A 20003-nucleotide genomic window follows, 5' to 3' on the forward strand; every position below is an offset into this window, starting at 1 on the left:
ATTATACAGGAATGAAAGCTTTCCTCTTTTACCTTCCTACACCCAAAATCTATTGAAATGTACTTTCTGAAAACTGGTAGCATCAGACCCCAAAGCAATGGACTGTAGATAACCTTCACAGACCACATGGGCCTGTCAGATAACTCCAGCCCTTACATGGAGTTAAGTTAGAAGCCAAGAAAAGCCCTCTGAAACTCACCTAATGAGTCATAAAGAAGCACCCAAATTATTTTGCATATTCATATCAAAGATATTATTATATATACATGCTAAAGATTCATCTCACCATTGATTTCCCCTAATATCCTTAAAGGCTAAGGAACACAAAATTTTTTTTACTAGCCAAATATCCAAGTATTTAGCCTGATATTACTTAGCCTGACACTTGGAACTGGTATGGGTTTGGGGTATAAAATTTGGCAGACGACTCCTTTGAGACCACTGGAGCTACAGATTGTGGGTGCCAAGCACTGCCCCCTACTGGTCCAAAGTCTCATCGTTTACGAAGAGGGCTTTGATGACAGAGCAGAGTAGAAGAATCTTCCTCTTTCTCATCTTTCTGTGAAGAGTAGTGGGAAAGGTCAATGGTGAGAGACTCCTGCCAAGAGGATTTAGATAGTTCACATCTGAGGTGTATTTAGAGTTTAGGGGCTGGAGTCGAAGGACTGTGGCTATGCTTCCAGCTCTTCCTTAAGAGATGCCTCCCCCTCCCCCCACCCCAAGGACGCGTCATTGGGACCTGTGCTCTGGGTTGATACAATGGAAAGTATCCCAGCCTTGTAGAGATAGTCCTTCGACTAAATTCAGGGGTGTTGAGACTCTGAAAGTGCATCACTTTGGGATCCTCTAGATGAGACTCTGTTTCCCCTTTTCCTGCTGACAGAGTTTATCTTCATCCCTTGGCTCTGTGGCCCCCACAAGGGAATATGAACTCCATCATATTCCCTCGGCCTCCCCTTGCAGAGAGAGGAATTGCTCATAGGAAGACTAGGGTGGAAATTAGCCTGCTCAAGACACCACATATACATTCTTAAATATTCTTTCCTCAGGAAAAACAAGAAGTTATCGAATCTTTTTTCAGAATACATATTATGAAAACCTGGAGCCTTTATTTAGGTCATACGGTCACGCATCATTTTTAGCTTCTCAATCTTTTTCTGAAATCTTTTCAGAAACTATCTGACCTGGGTTGCTTCCCTCGGCTCTGGACTCACCCACACACTCTGAAGGGCAAGAGATCTCCCTCCCTGCACATAGCCCGGAATAGTCTTTCATAGCTCCATCATCCTGGACACTTTATCACTTGACATTACCTCCAAATCCACAGATCGGTGAGATTTCAGAGTTTGTTTGGCTTCACACAGAAACAGCATAACTTCAGAACATTTAGAATGAATGAAACAGGCCAGTTTGTCACTTTTCAGAACCACAGATAAATGTGGCTGTAAGTGGGACCTCAGCCGAAGAACAGTCTTAGGAAAAAAGGTTGCAACCCACCACTTCTTAAATGCTATTTTCATGTGCACTTTACTAAGCATTACTCTAAGGGTTATTTCGATATGAACTCTCCTCGCTCAAAAAGTTCCAGTCAAAACCACATTAGCACAAAATTTTATTAAAAACTTCTGCTCTGTGCCAAGTGCTGTGCTCTGTATGGGGAATACAGAAGTGACTACGTCACGCCCCCTCTCTTCATTCCCCTTAGGGCTTGGAGATGGAGATACACAGCATCACTTAGAAAGTGACAAATCCTCTAGGTAAGGAAATAACACTGCCTAGCACAGTGCCTGACATACAGTCAAGGGCTGAATATTTATCGGGTAAAATGAACTGACAGAAAGAACAAATAAATTTTAAGACCGAGTAAGTGTGAAAGCTATGGAAAATACATAGAAGGAGAAACTAGATTAACCTGAGGGGACCAACTTACGCTGAGACAGGAGTGGGTATAGTGATGCCAAGGGAAGCCCAGGCCTAGGGCGTTAGGCCTGGCTTCAAATCAGTACCACTCACAAGCTGGGCAGTTCTAACTATTGTGAACCTTATTCTGTGTGTATATAATGCATCGTGATGGCTCTCAAGGCTGTTTTGAGGATTTGGTGATATTAGGTATCTATGTGTCTGTCATGAAGAACCTCAATGACAGCTATTAGAGAAGCCACCTAGAAACAAAACTGCAACGTTGGAGCAGTAATTACCTAAGTAGGAAGGTTAAGATCACAAATAGTTTGAGTGACAGATACAATAATAAGCTTTAAGTCATGGTGGAAATAAGGGAGAAATGCTACCACAGTCCTTAGCCCATAAGCCCAGACAAGGGCGAAGGGGGCCAGGCAGGTGATGGATGGGGTCCATCTTCCTCTTCCCATCCATCCCAGTAGGTTTTCATATTCAGCTTTTAGCTGCGGAACCGTGCCTGTCGCTATTCACAATATGGTAAATACCCTTCCAGATAATCAGATCATTTTAGGATATTATGATGTGTGGAGGCTTGATGCAAACCATATAAAAAATGTAATTTTTCCCCTGTAAGTTCTTGTAATAATTAGCTATTGTCACTTTTATCTTAAATATCCACAAATATACCAGTCTGCTTTCTTCTGTTCTTCCACCCATGTGCATCAGGTCCTTTCCCACTGCATTCATATAGTTAAGTCAATTAACACATGTACACACACACACACACACACATACCTGCTCTCCGCTGCTGTCAGCTTTCTTTTTAGGTAAGCTTTTGGGAAATGGCTGAGATGAATTGGATTGTCAGGTATGTGAATGTGGGGTGGGAGGGAGAAGCTAGCAGCTGACTTTTGTACTGGGTGTTTGGTCCATAACATGACACAGAACTGTATTTTGACATGGCCAAAAAATGTCAGGCCAGAGAGTGAGGGAGGCCAAAGAAAGGAGAAGGTGGTGGTCAGAGATGGAAAAAACTGTAAGACATAAAAAAGTTGCAGACATAAATTGGAGACGGGAGAACTAGAGGTGTTTAAAATGATGATGGGGGAGGGAAAGCCATTGATTGGGCCTTTGAAACTGTGCCAGGAACCAAGAGCCAGGGGCAGTGGCAGAGGGGAAGGCCAGGTAGGACAATTAAAACGGAAATCTGGCTCCTTACAGCGCAGCAGGAAGCCGGGCTACAGAATTTGCTGCAGTGGGAGGTGGGGCCAGTCTGGCACAGTCTGTGGGTTTGAAAGGAGCTGGGCGGGTTGGAGAATGCCAGTCAGCCTTTGTAGTTTTGAGCTCAGAGAGGGGGTGACAAATACTGGGCTTCAGGTCAGAAGCCTGGCTTGGGTGGCTTTTGGAGAAATTTTCCCTGTGCTCCCAAACTCTTAAAATGCGCTCATCACACCACTAGCTTCCAATCACAGCATAAACACGTGTCCGGGAGGCCGTCCTCCAGCGGAGATTTCCGCAGCGGTACCTGTTGGCCGACTAATGGGGTCCTTTCCTCTTCGTGTCCCCTAGATGCCATAAACTGGGCTGAATGCAATATCTCTGTGTATTTCCCTTCTCCCTTCCCACATGCTTCAGATCTCCCAGACTCCTAGGGTTAATCCCCAGGACAACCTTGCTTTAAAAGAAAAAATGTGGTGAGCCTTCTTGAAGATTTGGATCCCAGAGGTCTCTGTCCTGCCTCAGCCAGACCCCAGACAGCCGGCTCAAGAAGATGGACATGTACAGAGAAATAAGCAGTAAGTTTTTGTGGTTGTTTGCTTTCAAGGCTCAGGGCCCCGAAAGCATGGGGTTTTCTTTTTCTTTCTTTCTCAGCAAAAAAGAAATGGAATCCCCTTCTCATTCTGGGGGTGATTCATAAAAGCAATCCGAGGAGAAATATTCATGATGCTTATATCCTGACTTAAAGATACGTGAAGTCGATCAGCTTGTGCCTATTCTCAACATGGTAATATTTTTAAAATGTATCTGCAGTTGTTAAAATATTTTATACTGATTGTTCCCCACCAGAATAAATAGTATAGCCCTGGTTGATGGACTAATTGTCATGCATTTGTCCCAGGACTTGCATAGGTATCTTTTTTTTTTGAGGATTTTTGTGCATATTTGCTGCTCATCAAAGGGAAGGATAGAAAGACTTTGGAAGGAGGGTGTGGCCAGGCTGATTCAGCTTCCTTCCTGGCCCACTGCTAACTCCTTCCTTCTGCTCCGACTTCTCCTACCCTGGTTCCTCACATCCATTCTGAGCCAGCTGTCAATGAAATAGCAACTACTGTTCTTTTCTGTTACAGCCTGTGTTAGACTTGGTTAGGTAGGAGACCACTCCCCATAACCAAACTCACTGTATTTCTGATCTCAGCTTTAGTTTCAAACCAAGATGTAGCCCAGACAATTGCATCTACTCCCTCCACTTTACCCATCCTGGGATTATTAGCCAATGTAGTAATAGCAATAATAATACTGTATTTAGAAGCTCTCTAGCACATTTCATCTCTGAGAGTCTTACAGATGTTAACTAATTAATCTTCAAAACACTCCATACAAGAGAGGTAAATATTATTAACCGATAGAATGTACATATTACGTATATGCTAAGGACAGCAAAATAGTTCACTTATTTATCATGGTTCACTTGATAGAGTAACTGGTATTTTTTAAACACCCATCATAGATACAATAATTAGAGATGTGCTTTTGTTAACAAAACCACTACCCACTTCTAGCGTACCCTTGGGTACTAAATAATTACCCACTTTGTGTGGTTATCTAGCTCACTAATTACCCACAGAAATTGGGGTCAGGTGTTAACTGCTTGAAATAAGTATCCTCCAAGGACATCTCTGAGTTGTGTAGAGAAAATGATGTGTTCATAGCAAAACTTTCATAACTCATTTATTTGTATATCTTTGCAAGCAGTGTGAATACAGGCAGGGGCAAACTAGCTTAGTATGTGAAAATCATTCTGAACTATTGTTGCAAATAAACAGAGGTTCAGAAGAGTCTCAGGAAATTTCATCCTGGTTACCTTTCCATTTTGAAGATGAATGCAGTGACATGTTTCCCATAATCTGGCCTTCCTATAGAAGTACACTAAGGCAATTGATGATTCTGGTTAGGGATGATTCATTTTGACATTACAGGGAGGCAGCCAGTGAGTCAAAGATTTCTTTTTGACAGCTCCACCCTTTATGATTATTCTAGCATGTTTTTTTTTCTCCATCAGTGTAGTACAAACACCCGACCAGCCAAATCCGAAAAAGGTTCTAACCCAGTCGCCAACCCCTGCCAGCCATCTCGCTCTCCTTCCCAAAAATGACAAAAAGAAAAGAAAGTATTAAAGAAAATCCAACACTGTGATTGTAGGTCTTTCGCTTTTTTGCTTTGATTTGTTCTGCTCTCCTCTCTTCTTCCTGTCTCTAGGTCTCCTTTTTCTCCTCTTCCTTGGCATCCAGCTGTGCTGCTGCAGGTCTCACAGTCAGAGACAAAGCACAGTGTCTGAGTTGAGCACAAAGAAGCTACCTTTTAAAAACATCCACTTGAAGGAACCTGCATCCTCAGATACCTCCCTCCCTCCCTTGTTATTTACAGACCCCACTGTTAGAACTTAACACAACGTTGCCTGTTGTCTGCATGATTCCAGCCAGGAAAATTGGATTCAGATGGCAATATACCCACTGTGTGTATAGATAGGTAGAGACCCTAATTTTCAGGAGATGACTGCTTTGCAGGAGATCCTTCCTTAGTCAACTTGGGATGTCTTTCCTTTTTTTCTTGTGTCACTTTTTGTCATCTGAATTTCATTATCAAGGGACTCTAGGCTGATCAATGAAGTGTGTATGTTTCTGATGGACATTTGAAGAGAAAGGCTTTAGGAATAAGGAAAATGTCTGCAGGAGAAGCAAAGGGTTAGGATGAGCTACAGGGACTGATGAATTCATTTCAAAATCCACGGGAACGTAGGTGGTAAATTAGTACATATAGCAAATCTGGTCAGTGAGCAAAACCTAGCCATTGAAACGAAGGAGATTTTTTAGCCATGTAGTCATCACATGCCTGAGTAGAGTGTCTTCGTCTTTTAAATAGACGTTTGAATCACTGCTCTTTTATCTCTCTAAATGCCAATTTCAAAGAAATATTTGGGCATTGTTGACTTTCTGCCCGTAAAGAAAACCCACCAAGACTCATGAAACACATCACCTGCACACAAACGTGGCTATTATGCGCTCCATGCCCATGGGATGCGGAACAATTAGGCAGAGAACTGCTCTGTGGTCTCCCTTCTTTAGTCCTTTACTCTTCTTTTTTCCTTTTAGAAAATGTGATACCTGATCTCTGAGTCTAGCAGGCCGAAGATTTTTTTTTTTTTTTTATATATTTGTATACTCCAGTGTCTGGCCTTGCCCCTGACCTGCTGGTGTATTTTCGAGCTCATTAGTAGTCAGGAAGATGCCTTAGCGCATCGGTGCTGCGAGTCAGGGATGAGATACTCTACAGCAGAGAGAGGGAGTGAGCGCGAGAGGATATGAGCCGCGAGGCTTGTCTCCAGGATATGGAAGTGAGAAATGACAGGACCGCAAGCTTTGTATGTGGGAGCCTGGCAGGGCGGGGGTGCGGGAGGAGAGTGCAGAGATCCAAAAAAAAAAAAAGTGTGTGTGTGTGTGTGTATGTGTGGAAGCCATAGAAGAGCTAAAGGTGATCCGAGGGGGATATTGGTTCCTTATTCTGCCAGAGATTTAAGCAGGCATGCGAGGAATCTGGACCATGGTTGGCAGAAGGAGACCCGTTGCCTCCGGTAACCAGACACTCGAGCTTTCAGGAGGCTCGGGAAAGAGCGGAGAAGAAAGGGGGCAGTGTGGTCTAGGAAAATGCAACTTGTCGCTGATTTGTGCCTGATGCTTGCTGTCCGTCAGCAGCCTCCCTTACAATCTTTTTTTCTCCCCCCCCCCTTTTTTTCCCTTGCCTTCTCCTTCTTCACTGAAGCCTAGGGGAGCCAGTAAAGATTAAATGTGCTTCTCAAAGGCAGCCACTTCATGCTGCTATGTTGAAGGGGCCATTATTATTATTATTTTTAATAGTAAGAGGAAAAGGGAGAGAGGGTGAGAGAGAGAGAAGCTAGGTAGGATGATGAGGGACTATCTTTTCGGAGAGGCAAAGGGAGACAGGAAAAAGGCAAGGGGGAGAAAAGGGAGAGATCCTGAACTGAACAGAGGATTGTGCCTGAGAAGAACCTACAGAGGTGAGAGAAAAAAAAAAAAAGTTGTCTTGGAGATGGGGGTGGGGATGCTGAATAGCCCCTGGCAGAGGGGAAAAGAGACGTAATGTAGCGGTCTGGCTGGTAGGATTCTGTTTTGAAAGGGTGGGGGTGGGAGATGGGGGGAAGAGCACGGAGCTTTAACGGTTCTTAGTTGCATATGGAAATATGTAGAGAATATTTCGCATTTAAGTGCCGGAGGCCCCCTCCAAGGTCTTCCTTGAAGGGGCTGCTTTGTCATTCCCTGTGATTAGCCAGCCATCTACCTTGCTTAGGTTGGAATAAAGGTGCGGAGGGGGGGGGGGTGGAAGAAAAAGGGGAAGAAATTTTGGAGAAAGTCATCTTCCCACCCCCTTCGCCTCGTTCCCCTTTCCTTTTTGGAGGTGGCACAGGAGCCGACTGTGCACAGGGAAGCTCAGCTTCCAGGCAGATGGGGAAGGCGACTGTCTGTCCGGTACAGAACCAGCAGCTTCTGCGAAGATGGAGGGGAATTATGCTTCGGATTCCTCCGAAATTCTGGCAGGAGGCTTCAAAGGCCCGGCGGCGGGAGTGGGGTGGGGAAGACGCATCTCCCCAGCCTGCACCCACCCCTTCCCACCTCGCGGCTACCAAATGACAGCCTGGTGCTGGCTCTGGGTGGTTTGGCCTTGGCTTCAGCCAAGCAGCTGATGCAGAGGAGGCCCCGCTTGCAGGACTGGCCAAGTGCACGCGAAAGAAAGAAGGAAGAAATGTGGAAAAAAAAAAAAAACAGCTTTGGGGAGGTTTCTCGTTCTTAAAAAAAAAAATTAAATTTTCAACTGAATATTTTCAAGATTTGACCAGTCGCAGTCCCTCCCTCCGCTACCACCAAATTGCCTTTTTTCTCTCTCATCAAAGCACAAACTACAGAGTTACAGTCTCTAGATTTGGTGTATCGCTTCCTGCCCCCGCCTCCCCCTCCCCGCCCCGATCTCCGTCCTCTATTGAAACACCTCGCCCAGCCTGGCGCACTGCGAGCTCACATTTCCCCCCCTTGCTGGGAATGGTGCTACAGGAGGCTGCAGCCCTGCTCCGCTTCCAGTGGGTGAGTTTAAAACGCTGTTCGTATTTGTACTTTCATAGCCTCCAAATCCTCCTCCTCAGGCTTCTCCTTCTGAAAACCCGAGTTCTATGATTTTTGCATGCGGCATGCTTGCCCTGGGGGGAAATAGACGCCCCATGACTTCCTTACAGTCGGTTCTGCTAGTGGTATACGAAAGCTTTGAAGAGACATTGAACCCTAGTGCAGACCATGATTTATCAAACATGGTTACTTGGGGGTCTCTGTTCATATTATTTTCCATTTTAGTAAACTATTTTTCCCAAAGCTTCCAAGAGTTTCTCTGATAGGCTCGCGATGGTGTGTTCAGGTATGTACATGCGCCCACAGAGACTGCGTATGCGTTGCCTGTGTGTATTATTATTTAAACGGGATCTCCATTCTGGGAGCTAAGCAAGCTTAGGGAGGGAGGGATGCCCTGTCACCTGTTTGTCGCCTTTTTGTGCTGAACCTCCGACAGAAATTGCTTGTCATTCTAGTTTTGCTTTGTTCTGACTCAAGAAGGAACAATTTGTTGCGCTCCTCTCAATCCCTGAGACCCTAACTTGTGATGTTTACCGTTTAAATCCACGGGTTAGGCTCTTGGGAGCTGCGAGTCGTGCCTCCGCATCCTGGAAATTGGGTGGAACTTTTTTCTTTAAAGCAGAATCAAAAGAAAAGAAAGTTTGTCTGAAGTGATTGAGGGCACCGTGAGGTATTCATTGTTAGATGGGATCAGGTGACCAGAAAGTGGCAGCTCCTGGATTTAGGTTAAAGTAGGTATATATCCTGGTATATAGCATGTTGGCTGCTCTGTACGCGTATGTGTATTACTGATGCCTGAAGCTTGTGGAGCTCAGCTACCCCGGTCTGTTCCTTGAGAGCAACACGCAGTACTATCCGAGCGTAACAAGAACAGCTCAGTACCTGGTGCTTGACCTCAGAACAAATCAGCCGAAATCCCAGCATGCCCCGTGCCTCCAACTTTTAAACTCAACAGTTAATCTTAAAATCGTGCCCAATTAAAATGGACGTGTAGACATGTTATATATTCAGTGCCCACACATGGATATCATAGATGGCGAGACAGTGAACGAAACAGGCACAAATAGGGCGCAAACCAGTAGTTTGGGCTAAAATATCAAGAAGCTCAAAAAAAATTCTACACTTGCTCTTCTACCTGAAGGATGGAATTCTGGCGTGAAGAAAGGTTAAATCTGTTACTTTGCAAGATTTTTTTAAAAAATGAAAGGAGAGGTTGAAGCCTCCTTACTGGGCATCTTTTCTAAAATGTTGTATGTGATGAAAGTAATAAGGATTAGAAATATATTTTCTAATTTACATAAAAGGAAAGAAACAGCATGTATGGGTACGCAATTATTGTATCTTTTAGGAGTAACAAAGTCTATTATTCATCATTTGAAAAATTGGAAAACATGTATCAAGATTTAAATTCAGTCCAATGAAGTTATTTGTAACACCAAACTGCACATTTAAAATAATCTTTTTGTAAAGTAATTGTTAGCATTACCTAGTTTGTAGTTTTCTGAAAATGTAACTTTTTGTAACAATAATTTCAGTGATTTAGACCTAATTTATAGCCGGAGAGGAGAAACAGTAACTTACCTTTCTTTTGTTGTGAAAAATTCCAATATGCTATTTCATTTAAACAATTTTAGTATTCTTGGACCAACATTTGTCTTCTGTTTATGGAAAAAGCCTAAATCAACCCTGGCTTCAAATGCTTTCTTCTTTTAAAGACTTTATTTTGGTTATAACCTCACTTTATGCATATATCAAAGGATGAGAGAACTGTTCTTTTTCTGGTTTTTTTTTTTTTGAGTGTCTATTTCAGTATTAGTCATTGACTCCAAATTGTAGTCAAGAAACCATTTTGTATCAGAAAACTAAATTGAGAAGACTAACTGTGCAGCAGTCCAACCATGCTTTTTGTTGAAACCTCTTGTGTAGTTGTAATACTTAAATATTACTCTCCAGCCTTTGATAGTCTGAATGTGCTTCAGAGAAAAGAGTTGATTTTCAAGTCCTCTTTTACTTTCTATACAATGGATTGATGATTTTCCCCATCTTAGCTGATGTGCATGCATAGGTACTTGGAAATAATGGAAAGGCACCTATTTAACTTATGGATTCCCACACGATTCCTATCAAGTATGTGCAAAACATTTGGTGCTTTGCAAAGTCAAAGCCACAGTTAATTCTATGAGAATGTGTGCATGAGTCCCTAAAAACATGATAGATATCATCTGTGATTTTAAAATGATAACAGGAGAGTAATTTAATACAAGTGATACAGTTGTTATTCTAAGGCACTTGGGGTTTTTCACACGTTTTCAAGAGGATTGCTTGTGTTCTGAGGTTGCTATCATACAACTGATCACACAGGCTTTTCGGAGTACATAGCCACACACATGATTTTATATTTCAGCGGGGATCTGCTTCACTGTAAGGGCAGGTTTCTCAACTCCCCTTCTTCCTCACCGAGCCCATCAGTGAAGTTCAGTGAAATGAATAACATAATTGGTGGTTGGTTCAATCACTACCAGTCTAGACTAGCCCAGACGCATCAATTAGAGGGGGCTGTCTTTTAAAGGGAGAGTGCAACCGAAACAAGCAGGGCATTATTGATACTGATCTTTAAAAGTGCAAATCCAGCTTGGCAGATAAAAAAAAAAAAATAAGGCGGGGAATTGGTGGGGGTGGTTTGCGTTGCGGGAAGAAAGAGAGAAAGAAGTGAACTGGAGCTTTCGGACACAGAAGGACAGGAAGCTTGAGAGAAAAGGAGGGGATAATGAGTGAAATGCAATCAATGCATTACCTCCTTGGAACCCAGTTACAATCCAGTTCACAGGGCATACTGGTTTGCCATATTTTTAACTAGATTCACTCCCACCATCATATTTTTATTCCCTTTTTTTTGGCCTCTGCTTCCAAAGAAGTGCCAACTCAAAACCAATGTAGCTGGAAATTCAGCAGTTCTAGGAAGCTCTAGTGAGAATAAAGCCAAGGAATATGAACCAGCCCAAACTCCTTTCGCAACATTTTTTCCCCAAAAGGAAAACACAGAAGATGTTTATTTGGGAGTCTGTAATTCCACCTTTTTAAAAAATCAGTTGTACTAATGTACTTATTTTAAATCCAGCACCTGGGAACTAATTTTATGGGCAAGACACCTTTAGGTAAATAGCTCATAGTTTTCCGTTGAATACAGTAAAATTATGAAGAATGTAACAAAAGGCTTTGGTAATTTGGTGGAGGTTTTTATTTTTATTTTTCGGTGGATAAATAACAGATGATTCAGAAAGCATTAGGAACACATCAAGCCCCAGGGAAAGAAAATGTTTGATTGGTATTAATTAAAACACTGCTAATATATTCTAATAAAATCAAATTTAACATTCTAAACTAATCCGCTTGGTATGTCAAAGGAAAAGAGGAGTATTATCTTATTTGCATCTCTGCAATCCAAATGCATTTGCTCATTCAGCAGAATTAATTTTTATTACCACCCTGTTTAATCTCCTCACAGATTTAGCTAAACTTATTCTCTCAAACTACAAAGGATCAGAGTAAGGAATCCATGGAAGGTATTGGAAAGACCAGTTAATGTATTTAGTACTGCTTTTATATTTTACCATTTTCTTTTCTCTTCAGTCACTATCATGGGTGTTGAGGAAAGCAGTGAGGCTGCAGGGAGAACGAGGAATGGTTAATTTTCCCTCTTTTTCTCCTACCTACAGGCTTATTTAGGAATTTCAGTTGCCGAATTATTCGAGTGGCATTTATTTACATGACTGATGTTGCTCTGTTGATTAATATCTCATTTATTTCTAACTTCAGAATCTGTTTTATTTCAAATCCCTAATGAAACAAGGCTCTTAAGCCAGAAACCAATCTCCTTTTCTCAATAATTTTCAACTGAAGTCGTCCTCCTAAGAGAAAGTGGGGAGATGCACGTAAAATTGTATTGACTAAGTGAATTTTTTTAACCAAGGTCTTTGTTTCATTTTTAAGTCAAAATTTCCCCAGAAAATGTCATACTTTTATGAAACAGGGAGTTTTATGCTCCTTCTGGTATAACTCTCACAATGGATAAAATTGCCCCAAAATGACATCATAGCCAAAATGTTTCTCCTCTCATTAGTCTCTCATGACTATGATATCATATGTAAATATGTGCCGAACACAAAAAAATGAGTGGGCCATAAATACTGAGGACCACATGTGTATGTTTCAAAGTGAGGAATTCAGCACACTGCCAAGGGGAGGTGAACTACTGACGGTGCTGCCTTTTTGCTCCATTGCCTTTTGCAGTTCTTCAACGTAAAAGAGCAATCGCAGTTCGGTTTCACATGTATTGTTCTATAATCCAGGCAATAAATGCTAATTAGTAATGCTCAAGGATCCGACCATTCAGAGTAATTATCATAATTTACTTCTTCCTTGTTAAAGACATTCTTTGCTGATTAAAAAAAAAAATTAAATTGTCGTTTTACCCTTGCACTGCAGTGGAAATGCAGTGGAGAGATAGATGTTCAAGGTACAGCAATGCCATTCTGGCTGCATTCGAAGTCACTGACATGTGCCTCAGCTTATTCCAAATGGAATTGCAACTTAATTTCTAAAAAGAAATTCATGTAAATGCATAAAGTTTTGCATGTGCACCAGGAATGTATGATTTTATTTTACAAAGCCCAAGACTCCTCCTTCCTGGCCCACCCCCTTTCTAAAACCACTTACTGAGCAGAACAAAGGAAACTGCTAACTATAGAGGCATCATTAAGTGTGAACAGCAAAAGCATGATAAAGTATGTGATATGACAACATATTTCATTGCTCAAAAGTACAGATAATTAAATAATTCAATAGCAACCCTGACTAATTAGCAGAAAGATCTTTAAGGAGGAATCAAGAAAAGGGATCCAATCAACTTGAATAATATGCTCTATTATCCAAGATCACAAATATATATTTGGTTATTTGATGATTGATTGATTCATACAGAAAGATGAGGACAAAAGCTTATTCCTCAAAATGGAGCTTTGATCTGGTATCCTCTTTAGGAGAAATTAATCATATGCTTTATAAGAGCTGAATTTTACATAGAGATCTCTGTTTTCAATCAAAGGTATAATCTGCCATTCAATCGTACATTTCTCTTTTGTCAGTTGATCTAAAATTGTCAGCCCCTTAGCTTTTCTTACCGTTGCCTCAGAATATATATATGAAGTCTCGCCCACATTTTCTAATGAGGCTTATGTTTAAGTTTGTTCTTATTGCATGAAGCAAGTAAGGATCTTATATACTAAAGGAACAGAATATATAACCAGGTTTGTTCCTTATTGCTTAAAGCAAATAAGGCTCTTATGTAGTGAAGGAGCAGAATATATAACCAGGCTGGTTATTATATTTGGTGGAACCCTCCTCCCTTGCTTTATCTATCAAGGTAATATTCCCAGTTTCATTGTTCACTGGTCCTTGAAGGAAGAGCTTCAGCTTTTACTTGAGGGTTGTAAGCACATTAGAGGAATAATTCCCTTTGGATACTATACAGAAAGAGCCACCTGCAAAATGTTGATGCTGTTATTGAAATCTCAAGTGGAATCAGCTTTCAAAAAATTAGATATTAGATACATCCGATATAATTTGAAATGTGTAATTACACTAATGTGCATATAGTTCTGTGTTGCTTTGCATGAAGCCTACTTGAGTTGTTGTTTTTTTTTTTCCCTTGGGCAGTTCTCATCATTTGAAATGGCTCCTGAGGAGAATGTTTTGAAAATCAGCTTTAAAAAAAATTCCTTTTTAGTTCACATAAGAATAAAAGGGCTCTACAGTCTGTGTTCTCATGCAAGAATGAATGTGTGTGACCTAGACGTTGGAAATTAATGATCTCTGAAAGGGTTATCGTGTGGACACTTGCATTGTTTGCAAAATATTTGCTGCTCTTTACTGATTTAGTCTTCATCCTGACTTTGGATGACTTGAAGTAATGGACGGTATTAGAATAGTCAATCTTATTCATAAGAAATCCATTCCTTTTCCTGGAATAATGAGATAAAATAATAGGGAAAAGACTGTAGGCAGAGATAATCGTTTTAATTTAATCGAAGTAAACAAAATCATAGCAATCATAAACAACTTCTTTCCTCATGTTCCTCCATTTTGCATGGTGAGTGAATGACAACTGCCTAAGTCATTTATGCGCTAACATCAGCTTCCCTGTTGGTGTCTCGATGTGTGTCTCCTTTGACTGGAGACCCCTGCCCTCCACTCCAAGTAGCTGGCGCCTGAAGATCTAGCTGTTAAGGAAAAACCCAGGCAGAGCAGCAGTGAGGTGATTGGTCACCCCGGCCCTCGGTGCTTGCTACGTGCTCAGTAGGTGAAGATGCTCTTGATGCACATTTGGAGAATCATTACCATCGGATTACAGAGCGTCCCAATTTATGTTTATACATTCTGGAGACAAAAAGGATACCAAGGGAGGCTCATGTTGAGATGACACAAGATCTTACTCATTCCAATTAAGTAGGCATAGGCCCTGAAGGCTGATTTGTTAAACATTTGACTCATAGCAGACACCTAGGATATGGAGATTCACATTTATACTCAAAACTCATTCCTCAAAATTCATTTTAATAGTGGGGTCCATATTATGAAAGAGATGTTTTGCCTGGGCTGTATCTATGTGACATCAAAGCAGTACTTGGGTTTACTTTTTATCTGCTCATGTATACAAAGACTTTCCATTATTAGCCACCCAGAGGAGTGATAAAAAATTGTGTGAAGCGTCCTTCCTTACTACAATAGCATTTTAACTTATTGACAAATGAACCTTGCACATGGGTATCAAAAGCTTAACACCCCACCATTCCACTCTGTGTTCAGAAAATAATGAATTCTGAAATCTGTAAGCTACATATTTAATTCCTCACCCAGGATAGGTGATTGCATGCTTGATTGGAATAGAAAAATACCTATTAGCAGTATTTAACACTGGGTTATTTTTACAGGTTATAGAAAAAATAGACTATACCTGCCGTCTTGAAAAGTGACATCTTCAATGTATCCAAAGTGTTGAGGGCAGAAAGCGATTATATGTGGCAGTATATCCCTTTTGGTATGTCTAACTCATTATGCATCTTCATTGAGCTAGTGTAATGAAGAGGCCGACCATCAAGGCCTTAGTGAAAATCACCTGCAAAAAATATTTCATTCATAACAACTTTTGTAGACTAAAAGAAACATTAATTCAGTTCTTCCCAAATAGCCTCATCTGTAAAAATGAGATGAGTGGTTTTGGATTTTAGTTGGTCTCTAAATTCTTTTACAGCTCTAAGAAATTTTGAAGCTATTCTAAAGTATTGAAGTACAAGAACAATTCCAGGACCCTTGAATCCAGAGTCTATTTGTACCTACAGTTGCCCTTTAAAGTTATATTTGATTCCACCTTCAGGTACTGTACTTAATAACATATTTTTGCCTTGATGCTAAAACAGGAAAGACTGAAGTTCATTTTCAGGAAGGGCAGTGACAGAAAAAGGGAACAGCTGAAGAATGAAAAAAGATACCCAGTGGGAGAAGGAAATTCTTGATCTGAGTTCTAAGCTCATTTCCTTCAACATTAACATAGAAGAAACCCAGACAAGCACCTGCTTTTCTATTTTAAGACCATATTCTTTGGTCCTTCTGCCTTCATTTGATTTCTTGCATTATTGTTTGTTTTTTTTTTCCATTCAATTGACACCTTTGAGTTTCAGGTTTCCCTTTCCATTGATTCATTTGAATCGTAGTCCCTTCAAAAGCCCACAATAGTTAGATGAACACACCACACTTCCTAAATTCAATCTTAACATGTACAGAACCTCCTGAAAATCGCCCCGCCCCCATTTTCTGAAACCACGCCGAATCTGTGATTTTTTTCTTAAATGATGCGAGCCTGCTCTTCCCGGCTTGCAAGTCTCTGAACATGTTTGCACCTTGCTTTCTCTCTGCACGCTGTCCCTCCGCCAACTCTACATTTAAGACATTTCTTTCTTGCTTTCTCTCCCTCCCTCGTCCTTTATTCTTGCCCTTTTTCCTGCGTTCCTCCCTCCTTCTGTCCCTCCCTCCCTTTTGTTTTTTCTTTCGTTCTTTCTTTCAGTGGGCACCATGTGTCCTGCTCAGAGCCAAGCCCTAGAAATACAGAGAGATACAGTACAGACATACAATGGTACAAAAATACAGTACGAGGAATCGACATTAACTCCCAACTATTCTAGTGACTTCATTCACTCCTGCATTACGAAGCACTTATATATCCACAGTGATTTTTTCCCTGAGCAGTTAGTGTGGAGCGCTCACACGTGCTTAAGCAAGCTGTTGCTTGACTGATTCTTGAGGTGAACAGTGAGAAAGAGCTACATTTTCCTGGTGATGCAGCATTTCACTTGTACTTAGAAATAGCATGCTCCCACCGTATCATTACATTCATCTATTTTTATTGAAGAGTCAATGTGATAACTTTCTGTGACGTGTTCTGTTATTTTTTTAGTTGTGTCGATGTTCCCTTCAGCTGGTCCTATAGCCCCTTCCCCTCTCAGGAATGTCTCCACAGAGAAAGGACAAGGACTGCAGAGACTGCCCCACTGATGGACACACAGGCCAATTGTGAAATTGAGACAAAGACAGCCATCTCCTGAAGACACCTCTCCTGCTAAGCGGCACATGCACACGGTGCCGTTTCAGGCAATAGAATTCTCACAACGAGAGTCGATCTTTTCAAGACACTGAGCAACGTAATCATGGCATCTAGATTTCTGAGCCAAGGACTTTTCCCTTCCTCATGTGTATCCCTCTGTTTGTATTTAAATTCAGCGTGACGTTCATTTTTTTAAAATCTCCCTCGTGCGAATATGCTTATTAGCACACCAACTTTTAAAATTGAAAGTTGCACAAATGTGTTAATGTTTTGAGGAACAAAATGAATGCTATAAGTAGATTGATATTCAGCCACGCACAGCGTCTGAGCTTAGGAGCGACCTAAAGAACAGAAAGTACTTTTGAAATAAAGTAGTCAAAAGCAATCTGCAGGATAAGACAATGGTGAAAACTCATCAGGCAGCAAAGAAATACCACATTGTCCCACCTGACACCAAACAACCTTTTTTTTTTTTTTTTTTTTTTAGTTAATAAGCAAACTAGGTTCTGTGGAACATGATCCCTGCCTCCAAAGAGGTGAAATCTAGTGAGAAGTATATAAACTTTTGAAAAGGTACGAAACGAATCAGGCCAATAGATGATAAGAACAAAACCAAAACACAAGCTATGAACAAGGAGCTCAGAGGAAGTCACCAGAAGCTGAGCAAAACCAGTCTGTTTAGGGAAGAAAGTTCCCAAAGGAGGAAATTAGAAGATGAATATTAAAGGATGTCAAAGATTTAGATGAATGGAAAGGAAGGAGAATATAGAGTCCTTTAGATGGAGGCAATATTGTGAGCCAGGACATGGAGGAAGGAATCTTATTGGTGACTTTAGGAAATCATGAATACGCGTGTCATTGGCTTCATCCCAGACATTCGGTGCCAACGTATCTATACCTATATGATGACTTGGCACACACACTGCCCCTCCTTTACCCCAGGTTCACCTAGAATTACAATCATATCTCTTTGCCATTAAAGCACGTCGGAGTGATTGATGACTAATATGAGAACCTGTGGCTTTTCTGTTAACCTGATAATTGGCATTTATTGAGTTCTCGCTATATGTTAGGCATTTTAAGTATTAACTCAAGCCTTACAACAGCCCTGCCAAATAGGTATTATTATCCCCATTTTATAGATCAGGAAGCTGAGTTTTATTGAGGTTAAGTAACACGCTGAACTGCCGTATACAAGGTTCACATTCAGAATTATGATGGCGAACCTCATGATCTAAAGTGCTAAGTCACAATATTGTGGTCAATGATGTCACAATATCACCACTTCTGTATTCTTTGATAGTTTTCTATGGCAAACAAAGAGCTATTTTACTTAATTATCCCCTCAAAAAAATCTGAGTTTTCTGATTAAGTTACACTCAAGTGATAAAATGTATTTTCACAATAGAAAATTGAAAAAAAGTGGGGAATGGAGATTATCAGCCTTTGGGCTTTCTTTTTTGTGGGGCAGTCTTTGATGACTTTGTTCACTCGGTCTGCGTGAAATCTCAAGTTCTTGAGAATATGAAAGGTGGCAGGAGAGCTTCCAGGTCATCTACCGCGATGCCCTTTTCTACAGATGAGATAAATCTAAGAGCACTTCGGGGAGATCACACATTTGAGTGCGGCAGAGCTAGGTCCAGATGCTGGGCCTCCAGTCCACTCTCAGAGGCTCTGAACTGCTCGATCCTGCCCAAGTGAAGTATGAACTTGAATTTACCAATGAAAGCATTGTATCCAGGTGAACAGGGAGCAGTGTACCTAGGAGACTGTTGCAATTTTGTATCTCCTTGGCTTCCCACCTCAGTGGGAAAAAGTGCTAGCTGTGAACTGATATCTTTAGATGGAGAAATTATCAATCATCCATCCCCAAAGAACACCTAATGGGTCAAGTTATATGTGCAGTGTCTTCAATGACACCCTCTGGTTATTTGGAGTTCTTAGCTCACATAAAGAAATCAGATCTACTGATGAGCATTTTCTTAACCAATTTTATGTACAGTATGTATTTGTAAGTGCTTCTGCATGAATACTTATTCATGACTGTTTCAACAGTCCTTATGTTTTTGAAAATATCGATGGTTATTTGCCATTTTAATCCTCACTTATCCATGTAACTAACTCAAGAATACTTCAGCTATAAAAAGCAAAAATTGAGGAAACCTTGCTTTTCCTTGACAGCCTCTTTGCTTTTGCTCGACATTTAGTAATGATGAATAAAGTGGTCAGCTAGACAGCACAGAGGTTCAAAATGCAATTTTGTCTTGAAGGAGTCAGTTAAGCTGGGACTAATTAAGGAAAAACATCTAGATGCTTGGAACATTTGATACATATTTGCACATCTAGATCTGAATATTTGCTGTAAATTTCCATTTAGATACCTGGCATTGTCAGACTTAGAGCGTGTGGTTCAGGTTGTCCTGTTTTCACAATGATGGTTGTTGGCCGTATCTCACACAGTTCTCATTAAGTGAGTTTGTAAATAAACAGGGATTTTTTTTTGAAAGAGTAGCCAAGCACAAAATGTGACTTGGTTGATATTTTATGAGGTTCCTGTCATATGTCCCCTGAACTCCCAATAAAAGCAATGTTGCATCAACTGTGAACTTGTGTTGATTTCTTGAATGAGCGCGCTCTCATAAATTGTTTTCACCAGTGTATATCAAAGCTAGCTTAAGATTCATGAAGAGCAACTAATCTAATGCGATGGGAAAATTTAAATTTAGAGACAATTTCTAAACGACCCCATGTTGCCTTTCAGTAAAGGGCATTATCATCTACCCAGGTCTACGAAACCGAGGTATGACACTTATCTTTTTTCTTTCCACCTGTTATGGCCATTCTATCAGGTAAACCCTTTTGATTTTTCCCTCTTTCTCTTTTCAAACACGTCTACTTCTCTTCATCGTCTGTGTGACTGTAGTTAACCCTTATTTCTTACCTGGACTCCTGTGTCATGCCTCTAGTTTTACCCTCCACCCCCCCAAGGAGCGGCCAGGGAAATTGCTCTAGACCACAAGTAAGATCCTATCATTCCG

The 20003-nt window shown here is 40.9% G+C and overlaps 1 protein-coding gene across 1 annotated transcript in view; it reads left to right on the forward strand.

The window, feature by feature from the left end:
- Positions 1 to 19564, forward strand: part of BLID (BH3-like motif containing, cell death inducer) — an 84933-nt gene extending 65369 nt beyond the window's left edge. Inside the window, 5 exon segments of the mRNA XM_073240029.1 lie at positions 3535 to 3695; positions 3772 to 7192; positions 7591 to 8270; positions 15299 to 15741; positions 16819 to 19564. The gene's annotated coding sequence lies outside the window, so the exon portion shown is untranslated.
- The last annotated feature ends 439 nt before the right edge of the window (positions 19565 to 20003 follow it).

Source organism: Manis javanica, chromosome 6, assembly GCF_040802235.1.
Source record: "Manis javanica isolate MJ-LG chromosome 6, MJ_LKY, whole genome shotgun sequence".
NCBI classification, from domain to species: domain Eukaryota; kingdom Metazoa; phylum Chordata; class Mammalia; order Pholidota; family Manidae; genus Manis; species Manis javanica.